Consider the following 19,153-nt stretch of genomic DNA (forward strand, 5'->3'; position numbering starts at 1 on the left):
GTGCATGGGGGCTTAATTAAATAGAATGCAAATACTTTTAATTTTCAGTCGCTGTCTGTCCGGTTACGCAGTCTCGTAACCGGTTGGCCCTCACTAGTATTAGTACGCAATCTGACTGCATAGAACAACAACAAAGAATGAAAGAAAACTTCCGTTAACACAATTAATTAAGTCCCCAGCAACTATAAAACCTACGAAACAACAAAACACAAGTGTAACTGTTCTGTGTGTGGAAGTGTGATTCAACGTACACATCTGGCACGGTTCTTTCTCAATAAAACAAGGTAATTTAAGCACCATTTACACTGAAGTAATTAAAAAAACAGAAATACTATAATTGCAGATAGAAACCAGAATTACACTCTAATACATGAACACAAGCCAGATGCTTTGTTGACTTAACCTGTGACCAAGAGGCATTGTTATTTTGCACGTTTGAAAAAAAAAAAAAAAGATTTTCTTTACCTTCATATATATTGACGAAACATACACTCTGATCAATACAACATCCGCAATCGAACAGCATCAGCTGTCTAGCCCATCAGAACAACTACATACAACATGCTAACAACTAGTCACGGCTACATCAGAACTCCTACTGCCCACTTCTCAATAAGTACTCTCCACGACGACTTCACGACAAGCACTCTCCACTACCACATCTCTACTAACACTGCCAGTGGAGGCGGCTGAATAATACTCTTTGGCGCAATCTCTGGCGCTGTGACTCAGTATAGCCACCCTTCATATGCCCCTCCTCCACGGGCTAGAATTTGATGGTATTGTTGCCAGCATTGGTGGTGAAAATACCACCAAATTCGTCCAAACAATACAGACAAAAATTAAAAAGTAAAATTAATAAGTAAATACCACATAACTAAATAAATTTTGGCTTTGTACTGACCCTTCAATGACCTAATATATAAAATACAATAAGGAATACAAATGCTTGCATACATGTGATTTTACATAATAGTTTACACAAGTATCATGTGGTTAAACAATTCAATCAATCGCGTCAGCAATGACGAATAGGTGCAGGTAAGAGTCTCATAACATCTCATAAACAGTAAACACACAAAAAATCAGTTTATACAAATATTCACATAAAATCCCTTCAATAGTTCAATAAACAAGTAGAACTCCTCAGAGTAGTTGACAGTTCCAACAGTAGCACCCAGAAATGATCAACAGGTGCAAATAGCAGTCTCATAACATTTCATCAGCAGTATTTAAACAGCTTCAACAGTGGCACCCAGCAATGGCGAGCAGGCGCAGACACCAACACGTGACATCATTTCAGTAGAAGCAGTTCCATTAGTGACACCCAGTAATGTTGACAGGTGCAGACACCAAAAAGTGACATTATTTCAGTAGAAACAGTTCCATCAGTGGCACCCAGCAATGTTGAACACGTGCAGACACCAACAAGTGACACCATTTCAGTAGAAGCAGTTCCATTAGTGACATCCAGCAATGTTGAGCAGGTGCAGACACCAACAAGTGACATTATGTCAGTAGAAGCAGTTCCATCAGTGGCACCCAGCAATGTTGAACAGGTGCAGACAGCAACAAGTGACATCATTTCAGTAGAAGCAGTTCCATCAGTGGCACCCAGCAATGTTGAGCAGGTGCGCACAGCAACAAGTGACATTATTTCAGTAGAAACAGTTCCATCAGTGGCACCCAGCAATGTTGAACAGGTGCAGGTAACAGTCCATAATATTCACTATCACTAATTAGACAGTTCATCAGAGTTCATTAGCAGAAATTAAACATCTCCTAGTGACACCCATCATGTTGAACAAGTGCAGGTAACAGTCCATAATATTCACTATCACTAATTAGACAGTTCATCAGAGTTCATTAGCAGAAATTAAACATCTCCTAGTGACACCCATCATGTTGAACAAGTGCAGGTAACAGTCCATAATATTCACTATCACTAATTAGACAGTTCATCAGAGTTCATTAGCAGAAATTAAACATCTCCTAGTGGCACCCATCATGTTGAACAAGTGCAGGTAACAGTCCATAATATTCACTATCACTAATTAGACAGTTCATCAGAGTTCATTAGCACAAATTAAACACCTCCAAGCGGCACCCAGCAATGTTGAATTGGTGCAAGCACGAACAACAGTTTGAATGCACACACAATTGCTTTTACAAAATTATCATCAATGCTCTTACACTAAACATAAAAATAATAATAAACACACAAATGATATCAGATAATTGTCATATTAAATATTACAAATACACAAATATCAGTAAACCTATAATATTTATGGGTGTCAGTGCAAGCCACAACAAACAAGTAAAATAATGTTTAGGAGATAGGTCGGTACCAATTATTTGGGATTAGGAAAGGAAAACACACAAAACACACTCATTCAACTTTCATCCACATTAAGTACTACTGTGTAATTGATTAGTGTTAACTGTGTAAATGTAATTCTGTCCAAAATTTTATGTTCAACTTGTGTATCAAGTAGTAGTGGCAGCAATGTATAACAGTCAATAATAGTTAGTCAACGTCGTAGTCATCACGTCAAGACCAATGTTTGCCAAGCCAGATCAAAATGTACGGTTGCTGAACAACTGTCAATGTGCCAAGATATGCAAATGCTGCCTCTCTCAAAAAAAAAAAAAAAAAAAAAAAAAAAAAATATTTATATTGCTTATTGATTTAACGAAGTGTGTGTGTAGACAATCTTCTTTCCACTTGAGTGTTCTAGTCTGCTATCTTCATCCTCATTGTTCCATATAGACCAACAAACAAAAAAAACTGCACCCCACTTACTTCACCTCTTATCCTTCAAAACTCTAATAACCATCAGCATCACATAATCTCAATACATCAAGAATACCTCTTACGTCGATACATATAAACCTTACCATCAATATCATTTACCTTACCTCTTGTCCACCAAAACTCCAATAATCATCAACTTTACACAATCTCAATACCTCAATAATACCTCTTCAATACGTCGACACATATAAACCTTATCGCCAATATCATTTCACTTCCATAACAACTGTTTCCTCTAGTCAGTCTCCTCGAACAAGTACAGACAAAATCCTAGTGCAAACTTCAATTTATCATCCCATGCAATCCGAAGGCACAATGTCCACACATAACCTCTGTGTAGTCCACCTGAGCCAAATCTTCTACTCATTATGAATTATGAAATACATTTTGGTTACCTTGTCCATCATGAAATAAAAGAAATGCATACATGACCTCTAACAGCCTTCAGTTTGAATAACTTTCAGTAAGTAGGTGCGAGTACGTAGTATGAAAGATCACATAAGACTTGAATGAATAAATAGTAATATTTCACAGTGTGTACACCACTTCAAGAATCATGGCAAAACAGAAGCAAACATGTGGAGTATTTCTTGTGTCAAGTGTCACTTACTATTTCAATTGCTCACGAAGAATGCAGTGTAATAACTGTCAATGGTCTAAACCTAGTGTTGGTATTTCATGTCGTTAGCTTCCTTTCTATTAGCATACATTTATACAGCTTCCATAAAACCTCCAGCTCATATGACTTCAATGAAGTTTCTTGTACCAATGTCGTTCATAGCATTATAGCAGTTCATTTTCTTATCTTAAAGTATAAGGCACTGAGCGTAAGCAAACATGCAATAGCGAGTAAATATACCAGTAGAGAACAGAATGTCAACAAATGGATGTAGCACAATCCCTACAACGAGGCTCTGCCAAGCGAACAATCTATACTTAATACCATAGTGTGACCTAAATTACATGTTCGAACACAGTATATCAGCATTTCTATATACCAAATTAAAGAGTAGTTATGACAACAAACAGAAATGTATAAATATGCAACCCATTCGCAAAGCAGCAAATATGTATCTTACATAATAAACAGGTCATTAGCATCATATCAGCATATGCAAATAAATGTTCATGTGTAATCTTAATAAGTAAACATGAAGGCGCAAGCAGATAAATCACAAAGTATAACTTACATACCTAACCACATCAGCACAATTAATCAGGTGACAATCATAATTTAAATAAATAAGCACAGCAGACACATAATAAAAAAAATGTGACATCAGTGAAAAAGCATAGCAGCCAAGCGATGCATAATATACACAAGTAACAACCCTGTTCATTAATCAATCATTGTCAAAATCAGTCAACACAAAGTATGAATCACGTAATCGCGAGCAGCAAATTACGTATAAAGTACGTACCAAGTGGAAATATGTTACCTGAAAAATAAACTCAATTAATAGTTACCTTTTTAGTTTATTACTTTCTTCTTCGAAATTACATTCTTCCTGAAATTTTCTCGATAGTAAGTCCTCTTAACGTCGGATACACACAGAATTTACCTGAAGTTCTTCAATATTTTACACAACCGTATCCTGAAAAATACTGAACGTTAATAACATAATTTATCAAGTCACTATAGCTTTATACTGAATTTAATCGGAGAAATTGGACTGTGTATTTGTTTACTGCTGTCAGTGCATTCGCACTGAGCGCTCGATCAGCTGTAGGTACGCGTGACGTAGGAAGTAGTTGTTTGCGGTCAACGACTGCCTTGTGCGGCGCGCGGACTTGACTGTTGCTTTGTGTATGTGCCGCCGCCGGAACACGGCGCGGTATCCTTGTACTCTCCGTGTGTTTACTTATAACTGTTAGTTTCTCAAAAGTACGTCATTCCACAAAAATTTTAACGTTCGATATGTGATGTATTCCCTTAGAGCGCCGAGATTTAAGAGTTTCTACTTCGACAGTGTTATCATGAATAATTTTGCGAACTCTAAACGGACAGTTATAAGGCAGAAAAAATTTGCGACACAAGCCTTTTCCTTTGTGAGACAAACGATGAGACTAAATTAATACCTTTTGACCAACTGACAAGGCTTTTAAACGACCAGGACGTTTAGCTGATTTCTGTCTTCTAGCAGCCGCAGATGCAATAATTTGCAGAGCCAGGTTCACAACTTCAGAATGCCGCAGTTTCCGTGTAGGCGGATAAGGAACGATTTCAGAAATTCGATTTGTCGGTGCTTTATTTTTTAATATCAATATAGGCGGTAAAGAAGTTACCGAAGTTACCGAAGCGAAACTGTGATCCATTATCTGATATAACTTTATCAACATGACCCACTTCTTTAAGAAAATGTTTGATGAAAGCGTTAGATACTGAACGAGCTGTTGCTTTGCGTAAAGGTGTAAAACACACATATTTTGATGTCAATTCCACTGCTACCAAAATGTACGCAAAACCATTAGTAGAACAAACCACTGGACCGAACAAATCGACTGCAGCCATCTCCATTAATTTCGCTGGAATGACAGGAAACAACGGTGCTCTGTGAGAAATAGCTGGCGGCTTAGCCTTGTGACATAATTTGCATTTGGCAAGAACAGATCGAATACGTTTTTCCATATTACTGAAGTAGCAATTTTTCGTAATTTATGAAAGCATTTTCTGGGACCAAAGTGTGCATAACTGAAATTTGTATACCAAATCAATTTATTAACCCACTCATCAGGAATGCAAACTAACCAAAAAGAGTTGTCAACCGATTTTCGTTTAAAAAGAACTTTCCAGATAGTTCGCAAAAACGAGCTGTGTCCAAATTGTCCAATCTAACAAAGCATCTAAGAAAATTAGAGACACCAAGGAAACTACGAACATCACGTTTTGTAGTAGGAACAGCATAATTACGAACAGCGTCTAGTTTCTCTGGATCAGGAAAAATACCTTCTGTAGAAATAATATGACCAAGAAGTTTCACCTGAGAACAACCAAATTCAGATTTTTCAAACTTCACTGTAATGCCTGCTCTTGCAAAAATACGTAATAATGAATCCAAAATTTTGTTATGCTCACTCCAACAACGTTTAGCAATAAGAATATCGTCAAAATATGAAGTAATATTGTCACGAAGATAAAGAGGTAAAATTTTGTTTAAACTACGAATGAATGCTGCAGAAGATATAGTAAGTCCAAACAGTAATTTCCGAAATCACTTTTGGGTAAAATAGTCATATCTGGTTATTCCTTACCGACTGTCTAGATAGATTGATAGTTGAAGAGTTGTTTTGATATATACAAAGAATAATAAAAGAGTAGGCAGCAGTGCAGAAAACTAAAAGGGAAATAGCACCACTACAGCTCGGGCCCCTGTGCACGCTACAGCACATATTCACTTAGTGTAGCGAATCCAGTTTGTGACTTAGTAGCCAATTTGGTGGAAGTGTGTACATAAATTGATCTAACCATGAGCATGGATGTATGTCATTCTTAGAATTGCGAAAGATCTTAAATTTCCGAACAGTTAAGACGTGTTTATAATCAAATTTTTCGCCTCGTGGCGACAAAGACCTACCGCGTCTGTCCCAGTCCCAATGTCGATTATTGTCAAGTTCGCGCGCCTGGAGCTCTCTTGTTGCATCTCGTAAACGAAATAAATTATTTTCTTCAAACCCCTCTGCTATCTGTGATTCAAAATTTCTTCTCCTGTCTTTCCCTACGATTTCGCCTTCAATTTGTTTGACTTGCTTTCGTAATGCCTCAAATTCCCTTTTAACGCGTTCATTAAATTTTCCCTGATTTTCAACATGCTTATTTATGTTCTGGTACTCTTCGGTTTCTACAAATGGCAATGGAGCTGTATCATCTGAATCTCTGTCCCCATTTAAACTAGGATTTGTCAATTTATCTGAAATCTCCTCAACTCTTTCCGATAAGTCACCTATTTTTTCTTTCTGTTTATTTACGTCTTCCGTGAGTGTCGCGACTCGGGTTTCAGCATTGACACATTTAGTAGTTAACTGTTCATACTGTTGCGTTAGGTTATTTATTCTGCCAATTGCTACGGATTCCTCGATTCTTTCGAATATTTCTTCCTTATCGTGTGCACGTTGTAAATTTAACTCTGAAAATTCTTGTACTATCACGCGATCTCTTTCTTCCTGTTCTCTATCCTGTTCCTCTTGTCTAATTTCTATTGAAATTAAACTATTATTGTGAGCATTCAAAATCGGTTGTACTTCTTCTCTAACTTCTTTCTTTGATTCATCTTTCATGTTTTTGAAACATGTCCCTATTCGTGAGCCTAACCGTGTTGCCATTGCTTCCATCTCTGTTTTTAATTCAGATCGTAACTGTGATCCCAGTGAATCTAACCATGTTTCCATTGTTCCCATCCGTGATCCCAAATTTAATAAAGCACCCATCAACTGCTCCATATTAACTGGTTCGAAATTCGTTTCACCCCTAACATTTCCCGCAAAACCAGCTTCCTTCGTCATAGCTGTAAAGCTATCTGTGTTCGATACTATTCCAGAATCTTCTGTCGTTAATCTCGTATTCTGAAAATTCTTTGATTGTGAAAAGTTTTGAACTGGTTCTGGACTATTTTCCCTGCTTATTAAATTGCTTTCTACTTCATTATTCATCATACTATTCTCCTGTGTTGGCGCGTTCGCCATGTTAACAATTTCGTCATTCTCACTATCCATCATTTTTGCCTTTTTCATCGACCGCGTAATCATTTACAAAACATACAAAACTCGTCACTATACGAGAATTACACACAATATAACACTTTAGCACCAACAATACCATTCACACGAAATGCTTCCCGACGAACACGCCTAACGAACAATTAAAACCTTCACAATTGCACAAAATTGTTAGACCTGTATACAAGACATCAAAAATTAAATTCTGCAAAAATACCATTAGAAGAATGACAAGACAACTACAAATGTTCAATTAGCAAAGCTACACATGCAATATTCTATTACTACAAATTACTACAACAATACTACTGTATGCTATTTTTACTATCAAAAGAATTCCAAGGGACAATCCGAAGCAGCGGTCGCCACGTGCATGGGGTCTTAATTAAATAGAATGCAAATACTTTTAATTTTCAGTCGCTGTCTGTCCGGTTACACAGTCTCGTAACCGGTTGGCCCTCACTAGTATTAGTACGCAATCTGACTGCATAGAACAACAACAAAGAATGAAAGAAAACTTCCGTTGACACAATTAATTAAGTTCCCAGCAACTATAAAACCTACGAAACAACAAAACACAAGTGTAACTGTTCTGTGTGTGGAAGTGTGATTCAACGTACACATCTGGCACGGTTCTTCCTCAATAAAACAAGGTAATTTAAGCACCATTTACACTGAAGTAATTAAAAAAAACAGAAATACTATAATTGCAGATAGAAGCCAGAATTACACTCTAATACATGAACACAAGCCAGATGCTTTGTTGACTTAACCTGTGACCAGGAGGCATTGTTATTTTGCACGTTTGAAATAAAAAATAAAAGATTTTCTTTACCTTCACATATACTGACGAAACATACACTCTGATCAATACAACATCCGCAATCGAACAGCATCAGCTGTCTAACCCATCAGAACAACTGCACACAACATGCTCACACCTAGTCACGGCTACATCAGAACTCCTACTGCCCACTTCTCAATAAGTACTCTCCACGACGACTTCACGACAAGCACTCTCCACTACCGCATCTCAACCAACACTGCCAGTGGAGGCGGCTGAATAATACTCTTTGGCGCAATCTCTGGCGCTGTGACTCAGTGTAACCACCTTTCAGATGTCAATTCAACTAAGTACCTGGGTGTTAAAATTATGAAAAACTTCTGTTGGAAAGACCACATAGATAATATTGTGGGGAAGGCGAGCCAAGGGTTGCGTTTCATTGGCAGGACACTTTGAAGATGCAACAAGTCCAGTAAAGAGACAACTTACACTACACTCGTTCGTCCTCTGTTAGCATATTGCTGCGCGTTGTGGGATCCATACCAGGTGGGATTGGTGGAGGACATCGAAAGGGTGCAAAAAAGGGCAGCTCGTTTTGTATTATCACGTAATACGGGAGAGAGTGTGGCAGATATGATACGCGAGTTGGGATGGAAGTCATTAGAGCAAAGACCTTTTTCGTCGCGGTGAGATCTATTTACGAAATTTCAATCACCAACTTTCTCTTCCGAATGCGAAAATATTTTGTTGAGCCCAACCTACATAGGTAGGAATGATCATGAAAATAAAATAAGAGAAATCAGAGGAGAAATCAGAGCTCGAACAGAAAGGTTTAGGTGTTCGTTTTTCCCGCACGCTGTTCGGGAGTGGAATGGTACAGAGATAGTATGAATGTGGTTCGATGAACCCTCTGCCAAGCACTTAAATGTGAATTGCAGAGTAATCATGTAGATGTAGACCCTTATAACGTTTCCGAGTGATAAGGAGACGCTGATTTCAATTATACTCGAATTTTGTACAACCATTTGGCACCTTACCACAACACAACGTCACCGACTTACTTTACTAAACAGACCTACTAGACTCACTGACCATGTGACTACGTAGTCCCACTCAGACACGCCGTCCACCAATGAGGAACTATGAAAACACATGGTTCGCGGTCTGAGACAACTAATATTTAATGGATCTTTAGAGGTACTAGTCTGGAGGCCGGGACACTAAAAAACTTGTAATACGTCTCTGGAATGAATACATACTGTAGCCAAAATGTGTGAAATCAAAGCTGCCACTTGGTGTCATTTCTTACTGTCCATTTAACGCTACTTCTATTGCCCATTAACCTTTTAGCACACTCCGTTCTGTCTGCATTGGCACAAAGACAGGGTTATTTTTGTATTGTAAAAGAGAATCCGCATATACTAGTACAAATAGCACATAATCTGCAGTCTAGCACTTGAAACTGTCCCGATGTTTATCGTTTTCCATGGAAGTCACAGCAACTGCTACAGATAGTCCAAAATTCTCAGTTACAACCTCAAAAAATCAAGCTGCGATTCAGAACTTGTTGTTCGTCCTCTGCATCTGCGCCCTTCAATGTGACATAGTTTTTTCTATGATGTGTAACTTGCTGAACACCTTGTTGTGGAAGTCTGCATTTCGGCAGTCCAGGAAACGGAACACCTCGAAAATCATCTCGTCCTTATTCTGGAAATGGCTGCTGAGAAATGGATTCTTTATCCGAACTAAGAGGAGCAAGTCACTGGTGGCCATGTCAGGAGATTACCATGAATGAGGAAACTTGTATTAACTAAAAGAAGCAACCCATGTGACGCTACCCTGCGAAGTTTTGTCTTGACAACCACCCGAATTCTCGTCGGATAATTTAAGAAGTATGCTGTTACAAGGTTTTGGCCCTCACGTTCTTTATCTGTTAGCACCTGTAGCAAATCATTTAATCTAACAACGAAATTTCTCTCTTTGTAAACATTTCGTCTGTGAAAATAGTTCTGATATTTTTTTTGCTAAAACCATAGATTTAATAGATTGTAGTGTTTTCTTTCTTCCCTGCTGAAACTCGCTGCTAGAGTGTTCTATCATTCCTGTAACTTCAGTTACGTTCTGGAACTGTATTGCTATCTGATTTATTTCATCTTTGCTTTGCAGTATAGTGCATAACCCTGTATTCGTGTGCTACTGAAGATTTTTCTATACTTTTTGGCCTTTGAAATTAAGTTAAAGTAGCCAATTTGGTGACTTTATCGCGCGCGAAAAAATGCTATAGCGTCTTCTCGACTCCAATATTTTAAGTCGAACCTGCAATTTATGTTTTTAAACGAAGTCCGTTTATTATTATGTAAACTATCAAGTAGCGTTGACAGGTAACAACAACATGATATCCAGTCATCAAACTCGCTTCATTGTAAAGACGACTTCTTGCCCTGCCGCTAATTGATCATAAAAATGAAAGCGAACTTGCTGTCTTTTACAAAATCTATCAGACAGTAAGATAAAAGTGAAAAAACCAATATCATCTTTGTATTTTTTATGGTTACATGTTCTCTTTTCTTATTCGCAGTGTCATGTACCCTTTTCTTAATAACGATTTACTCTGATGAACAATTTTAAAATAACAAAACCCATACGGGGAAAGAGAGGTGATACGTTACACTGTCGACCGTCTTACAGCACAATTTTATAAATATTATGTGTACGAAATTTTACTGTCTCTCCGTTATCACAACTCGTTTTTCTCTGCTGCCTGTACTGAACGAAAACTGTAAAATACTGACGAAAACAGATGAAAGTCGAAGAAAATGATGTTATAATTTTTAAAATTCTGTGCGATTTTTTACGACACAACGTTCGAGGTAAGGACAACATTACTTATTTACCTTGTTTATGCATGTAATTAACTATATGCATATAATGAATCGATCACAGCCCAAATTTTTTAAATTTCTTTATTTTAATATTTTGGGAATTTATTGAGATTTCCATGAAGTTACGTTCCACAAGATAGCTGACTTTATGTAGCGAGTGCGCAACATGGATACCGCTGTTACATTGTTTGAACGTCATACTGGAAGGTGCATTTTCTGCATTACAATTATTTGTGTGCTGTTATTGAAGGAATATACTTAATTTACCCAGGTAATGATAGCTACCTCTGTATTATGGTGAATGTAGAGAAATATATAAAAAAGGAGTCTGAATAACACAATACTGTAGAAAAATACGCTGAAGCTAGAGAATTAGTTGACGCCCTGTCAAAAATATTGTCGCTTCCGCACGTGAAATGGAGTCAAACGCTGATAGTGAACAAATTATCTAGTCACACTCAAGACCCATTTACGGCATTATGTCAAATTTTAGAGTGAATAATGAAAACGAATTTTGAACACTTATCGTTACAGCAAGACAAAAGGACGTCTAAATTCCCATCGCAACAGGATGCCATGAGAACTGAATTTCCGGAACAGAAAATCGCATACCTGGCATTCTCTGAGGCCATACGAAAATTATTAGGTCAACAAACGTAAATAAAAGGTTCTGTTCAGGACGTAAAAGGGAAAGTTCACTAGTCAACATTAGTTTAAGTTAAAGGAACAGTTTCACCTGCAGAGCTAAAGTTATTCACAACAATTTTCAAATTTTGTTTTGCGTAAGGGCATCCAGATAAATGAAAAATTATATTGAGAATTACAGCTGGTTATGTGAGGTTCCTCTTCTGGCCTGTTATCTGAGAGAGATACTTCAGAGGAACCACTCAAATGAAAGTTAAATCTAATGAAAGCTAATCTGAGTAAAGACTTGTCTGAATAGCGTGTCAATACTACTTCTCAAAGTAGTGATATCGGCACTTATTTTCCGTGTCAAAGAAATGGTTCACGACACTCCGCCCTCTATTACTAGGGCGACTGGTGACTATAACGGCCTGATGCTGTCTGGAAAAATGCGAAGAGATGAAACAGATTACGCTACTCCGTCACCTAACTGTGTGCCTTATAGGGTGCGAGTAGTCGTTTTGTTAGAAGAAATTTTATTGAAAGACCGACAGTTTCAGGCTCTCAAATCCCATAAAAAAATATCCTGTTGTGTTTGTAAAATCTTTTAAGGAAGTATTGCTTAGAACTTGGTTAGAACAACAGAAACTCATGGAAACACAATCTCATGCTTATGGAGAAACCTAGAGGCCGAAACTTTGCTGCTGATTCTCTCAGTGAAAATCTTCATATGAGCTCCCAATTTTCTCACTGCAGTCACTGCACAATACATATTACAGAGGTAGTAATATATTTTTATCCACAACGATTGGAAGGAGCGCAATAGGACTCACCTCTAAACTCCACTTTTGTCAGAATATCGCTTGCGTACTACATTCTCACAAACTTCCAATCTTCGATATAGCCTTTGAATCCACACGATTTTAGCGAGTAAGAGATATTTTCCTCCAAGACATTGAAAAATGAGAAATCTCTCGAAATCCCATCACGTTCCGACTGCATTGATTCATTAGTTAGAATGCTCTCTAGTCCTCCACCAATCTCTGATCTGGTAGAGAGCTATCACAACAACAAAAATAGCGCATTAACTTACAGGATGGTATTCACAACCATGTAGAGTACACGTGGACTGCACGATGAGTTTCAGAAGTGTAGCACCTACAATTCATCGATATCGAATGACTGTCTATAAATATCCCACTGTGCAAGTCCTAAGGTCCATTGTTAGATTTATATGATTCATACGCTAGAAATATGACAGTGTAATTGTGCCAGTGTCGTCGTTGACAGCATACTGTTTAGTGAGAAATGTCACTTTCTTTCAACGCCTTCCTGAGAGACAATCTCCACTCCTTCCAAATTAACAATGTAAGTGTAGACGAGATGTGGCTTGAATACCAAGAAATAGTGTCGACAGCAATTGAGATTTTGTACTAAATAAATTAATAAACAACGGAGCTAATCCCCTTTATACATATAACAGGTCAGAACACTGTTGCAAAAACAATGAAAAAAGCACACTAAATTTAGACGGACGCATAATTTTCAAGATTGGCGATCTTCTATAGAAGCTCGAAATTTTGTGCAGACTTCAATGCGAGATGGTTATAATAGTTTCAACAACGGAACTTCGTCTCGAGACCTGGCAGAAAAAAACCAAAGAGATTGTGGTCGATGTAACGGTTTCCAGCGGCAAGACACAAGGAATGTCTCCTCTGCGCGATATCAAGGGAAATACTATCGACGACAGTGATGCTAGAGCGACAGTGTTGCTTAATAATAGTAACTTTTCCGGTCCAGATTGTACACCAATTAGGTTCCTTTCAGAGTACGCTAATGCAATAGCTGCTACAAGGGATCCGTTACACTTCGGCTACACAATAAATCCATCTAACCTAAAGCTCGTAAATTCAACTAAATTACAATTACGAGCAAAATAAATTAGAAAGAACACATAGAAAACCTTCTGGGGAAGGCAAACCAAAGACTGCGTTTTATTGGCAGAACACTTAGAAAATGTAACAGATCTACTAAAGAGACTGCCTACACTGAACTTGTCCGTCCTCTTTTGGCGTATTGCTACGCCTTCTGGGATCCTTAGCAGTTGGATTAAAGGAGTACATCGACAAAAATCAAAGAAGAGCAACACGTTTTGTGTTATCACGAAATAGGGGAGAGAGTGTAATGACAGGACACGGGATTTAGTATGGACATCATAAAATCAAAGGCGTTTTCCATTGTAGCGGAATATTCTGACGAAATTTCGGTCACCAACCTTTTCCTCCGAATGTGAAAACGTTTTGTTGGCGTCATCCAACACAGGGAGAAATGATCGTCATAATAAAACAACGGAAATGAGAACTCGCATGGGAAGATACAGGTGTTCGTCTTTTCCCGAGCGCTGTTAGAGACTGGAATAACAGAGAATTATTGTAAATGTTTTTCAGTTATACTTCTGCCAGGCACTTACAAGTAAATGATAATTAATTGAAACCTTCAGATGCCGAAAGGTGTTGCTGATATACCTCGATGGGGACAGCTGAAAAAGTGTGCCCCTACCGAGACCAGAGTCCTGGATCTCCTGCTTATATGGCAGACGCTCTATCCATCTGAGCCACCGAGGACACAGATGAATAGCGCGACTGCAGGCACTTATCCCTTGCACGCTTCTCATGGGACCCACGTTCCCAACTGTCCACAATCTACATACGTAATGTACCTAATAGATATTTGTCCTCATTACTCGCGCACGCTAAGGTGACGATTCCCGTAAGAGTTGATGCAACTTGTGCGCATTCGCACAGACGAAGGTCAATTGGTGGGCAGCCTTTAAATATATATGTGAAGATAGTAACTGTTCGCGAAAGAACAGATACCATTGATGACCTTGCAGCTTCTCTAGAATAAATGATAATTAATTGATACCCTCAGCTGCTGAGAGGTGTTGTTGATATACCTCAATAGGGACAACTGAAAATGTGTGCCCCGACCGGCACCCGAACCCGGGATCTCCTGTTTGGATGGCAGACGCTCTATCCATCTCAGCCACCGAGGATCCCTTTTGCAGTTAGCTTTGAATGACAGTTCTCCAAAATATTTCTAGGAAGGAGCACCACCTAGAGAGTCTATTCCAGGGTGGAATTGCAAACCGCACATGTTATCTTGCGTTATTCTATGACCAGCGGCATGGGTGGTCATGACGCTTCATCTGACTGGAAGCCGCAGCTTAGCCTCGTGCAACTGGCGGGTACGAGGAAAGGTTCCAGCTAGTTGGCTCTTGGGCTCTGATGTGTGTTCAAGTCCTGGCGGCGGCGCTCATAGCGGCCTCTGGATGGCTGAATAGCGATCTAGAATGTACGCTGGATGAGTGGCAACAGAGGTGGTTGTGTGTACTTTCCGATTTTTACACGATAATTTGTGAAGATTCAGTATGGTGAGTGCGTTGGACGTTTCTTCCCCATGTAAACTGATCGGTTCACAGCTGGGAAGTCGCATGGAGGCCTCTGTAGCCTCAGGCCACCTCCCCGTTGATATGTAAACACTTGGAGATGGGTCGTAGCTTCTGACTGGCTGCTGTGGCCGTGACTCCTGACACTCCTGCAGTCAGGTGACACTGCATGCCTCATGATCACGAATGTCGGCAATCAGAAGGTTGTTTTCGGCAGATATGTTTACTGGAAACGTTGCGCGTGGGGTGGGGAGAGAGACTGCGTTCCCTTTGTAATACCGTACTATATGTTGCAGGGTGCTTGAAAATGGCCTTTGGGCCGAAATAGGCCTATAGCCAAAGAAAATAAAGTCACAATAGTAACAACTGCTACACAAAGCAGCATTTTGGCTTAATGTAGACATAATGTTTATTTAGCCGAACTGCTTCATAAACAATGTTCTACAATGAGTTAATTTTTCAACAAAACAGTTATTATATGTTCAGAGTGCAGTGCCTACTTGACTACAATTCATTTACGTCGGCTCTTCGAACTCTACGGTGCAGTGGGTGATGTAACGTTCATTGGTGCATCCCTGTACTACGGCAGAGTTGTATCCGTCCTTCAGGCCCAAGCGACACAAGCTGCCGCTTATCAAGCTTAGAGGGGCTAGACGGGCACCGAAGCGTCAGATTTGTGCATAGTGCGTATTGCAGTTACTAGAAAAGTCATTGCAATCCCCTTTTTTTATTAAAGTATTATAATGTATTGATTTCTGTCTTCCTTGGTGAACCTCGGCTGTACAACGTTGCAGTCATTTCTGAACTAATGAAGCTTTTTGTATGTTTTTCGAACACTGGAATCAGGTGCAACTACAGTAATTAGTTTTGTGACGCTACGGTAACGCACTTCAAGCGCTCTATTGTCTTCTCATTTTACTATTTGTAAGTCGAGCCCGCAGTTGACTTTTGTAAACGAAGTTCAGTTATTATCATATGATTCAACCATTTCTTTACATTTGCAATTAATAACAACATGGTTTCTAGTTACCAAGCTCGCTGCATTCCAGAGAGGACTTCTCGGCCTGCAGCGAGTGCGTTATAGAACCTATTAGACGGGGCTCACACAGCGATATTACGATATGTGATTATGAGCTATTCTGAAGTGGTAGTTACTGTCCATTATCATTATTTAAAGCACATAAAACTGAGAAAGTAATGGAAGTCCTGGGTGGACCTACACAACGCTATAAGTATCAAACACATTTCGGCCGTGTTTTCTCGCGAGGCCTCTCCACATGAAAAATTCAACGAATTCTACAGTATGGGTCCAGACAGCTTCCAGTTTTTGGAACTACTAATGTTAGGCACTCTGACTAAACGGGACACAGATTTTCGACTTCCACTTTCTTTAGCCGAAAAGTTAATCATTACATTCAAGTCAGTTTGCAAAATGTGCGAATTACGTTAAATAAGCCGCCATGAACAACTTCATTTTGTGACCAGCTATTTTGGCATTCCATTCAATGTGTTACACACATAAATAACGGATACAAATCTTAAAGCAACAGCTGTATAATGAACTTTTTCTTTTCTTCATTCTTGTGATACTTCTGAGTAACGTAAAACTTTGCGCATGACTCGAGTAGTCTATATTAAATAATGTAGTTGTACAGTTTACATTTGGTTCGTTTCGCGGAATCCATTACTGCGTACGAACTCTAGCTAACATCTCGTATTTGTTTTTAACGGAGGATGAAAAGCCACACCACTTTCCGTACTCGAAACAATGTATTTCTTATTGACAGTGAGCTGTGTTCTTCCTTCGGCAACATTTTAGTCTCATGGACGAATCTCGAGCAACAAAACCCATTTTTTGGAAGAAAGGTGACATATTGGGTAATTCACAGCCTCCCAGTTCCGAAAAAGGCTCAGCATCACCTTGCCAGATGATCACTGGATATCACTTTTTTCAGCTGTGGGTGAATCCGCAGTTTGCTTTGCTGCTTTGTCTCTAGATCAATTGTGGTTATGTGAGTAAGGACGTTATCTGGATTGAGCTAACACATCTGCAACGTATCGACTGCTTCGTGATGGAAATGAACATGAATATCAGCTGCCTTGCTGGCTATGAATATATACTCTTAGTGAGACGAATTAATTCCTTTTTCGTAAACAGATTTCATTGACGTTGGAGACAGGTGCCGGAGGTTACCCGAAGAACATGGTGTGAGTACATTGATATTTCCAAGAAAGAGAAATAACACCAGAAGGTCTTGAATAAGGTGATAGACCTCTTGAGTGTTGAGTTGTTTGTGATGGCGAAAGTAGACACAGTACACTGTTTTTATGTTTTCATTTGGAATACATGGGCCCCTACAGCTACAGTTTCTAGTCAAATGCTAAGGGTGATGTGTGGTGACTGATGATTCACCGGACAGCACAGCAACTCCACTCTTTGCTGTTCTACGGTATGGTCTTTACCATTATGCTGCAAAGGGGCTCCAATATCTATTAGTGAGACATATACAGAGAGTTTTTGTATGTATTAGGACTTTTAATTTATCTATATGTGTGATGTTGTCATCCAAATGACTGTTATATATGTGTGACATCCTTCATCCCCTTAGTTACCGTAGTGAGTCTGCAGAAAGGGTTCAAAAATTTTCGGGGTTAAATCAGTGGACTCTCACTTTATTTAGACCCTTATTTATATCTGACTGTAGCGCATCGCTATGTCAGCGATAGTGTCGTGGAGGGGACGGGGCTGTAGTTGGCGGGAGAGAGAGTGGAGGTAACTAGAGTCGTAGTCACAGACTCACGAATCTCGCTAGTTCCGTGACTTGGTGTAGAATTGCCCATGGATTTTTAACAGATGCAACATGACCTTTGTATTTGTACAGATAGGTGTTGGTGGCAGGATGACACCTCTTTGTTTGATTTGAAGCATTTGTCCGTATTGATGATCTAATGAATGAAGTTGGCTGGTAATGTTGTATTAAGCGTATTCTTCGCCGCAGAACAAGTTAGGTTAAATTTTAGGATTTTTTATCTCAATCATTCCCACCTCCAGATTATATGTTTACCTGTGCAGTAAGTGCACCATGGTGAGGGCGAAAGCGTCTTTTCTGGCTCTTGGACAGGGAGCCCAGATTTTCCGCATTTCTAAAGGCTTTGTGTCGCTAACGAGTATGCTAACTGAAACATTTGAGAAGATTCAGGAAACAAACTCATATCTTTCTGTCAAATGAAGATTGCCTTACGATACTGAAAGAAACCTGAAACGCTTCAGTGTTCTCTAGCATGTCACCAATCTTTTTAGTTGCAATGCTGTTGCCAGTTATGTAAGCAATTGTGGTCTTGTCTACTTCATTATATGTCAAAATGCCACAAAATCTATTTTGAAGAAAGTGTTTACTGCAATAGTGTGGTTACATGAGTTCATTACCAGCTGATATTAAATTCGGCCTGTTATAAAGGTTTGTACTTTTTTCGCAATCCAGGCGCTGAAACAGCTGTCTTCTTAGTGTCTGGCATACAACACTCCGCCGTTGGCCACAATGTCAGACGCTGAAGCTTGCCCAGAGGTGATGGTAGTACTGCAAGGGCACAGGCCCCCATATTTGCCAGCCACTTATTCACAAAAGTGTTGTGAAACCCCCTGGGGATGCAATTGACAAAGCATAGTTTTAGACTAAACACTTTATGGTTTAAAACATGAGCCGTTGATGTAAGATAAATATCTTAGTGGTGGAATCTGTATGAATTTGAAGCATATCTGTCACACTGGCTCATTTACACGTGTGATAAGTTACGGACTTTGATTTATTGGTCCGATGTACACTATTGACTTCTTATAGAAACCTCGTATGGTGTATACTACAATACTGCTCAACCCTGCCTAA

The sequence above is a fragment of the Schistocerca serialis genome, chromosome 2 (assembly GCF_023864345.2).
Source record: "Schistocerca serialis cubense isolate TAMUIC-IGC-003099 chromosome 2, iqSchSeri2.2, whole genome shotgun sequence".
Taxonomy (NCBI): domain Eukaryota; kingdom Metazoa; phylum Arthropoda; class Insecta; order Orthoptera; family Acrididae; genus Schistocerca; species Schistocerca serialis.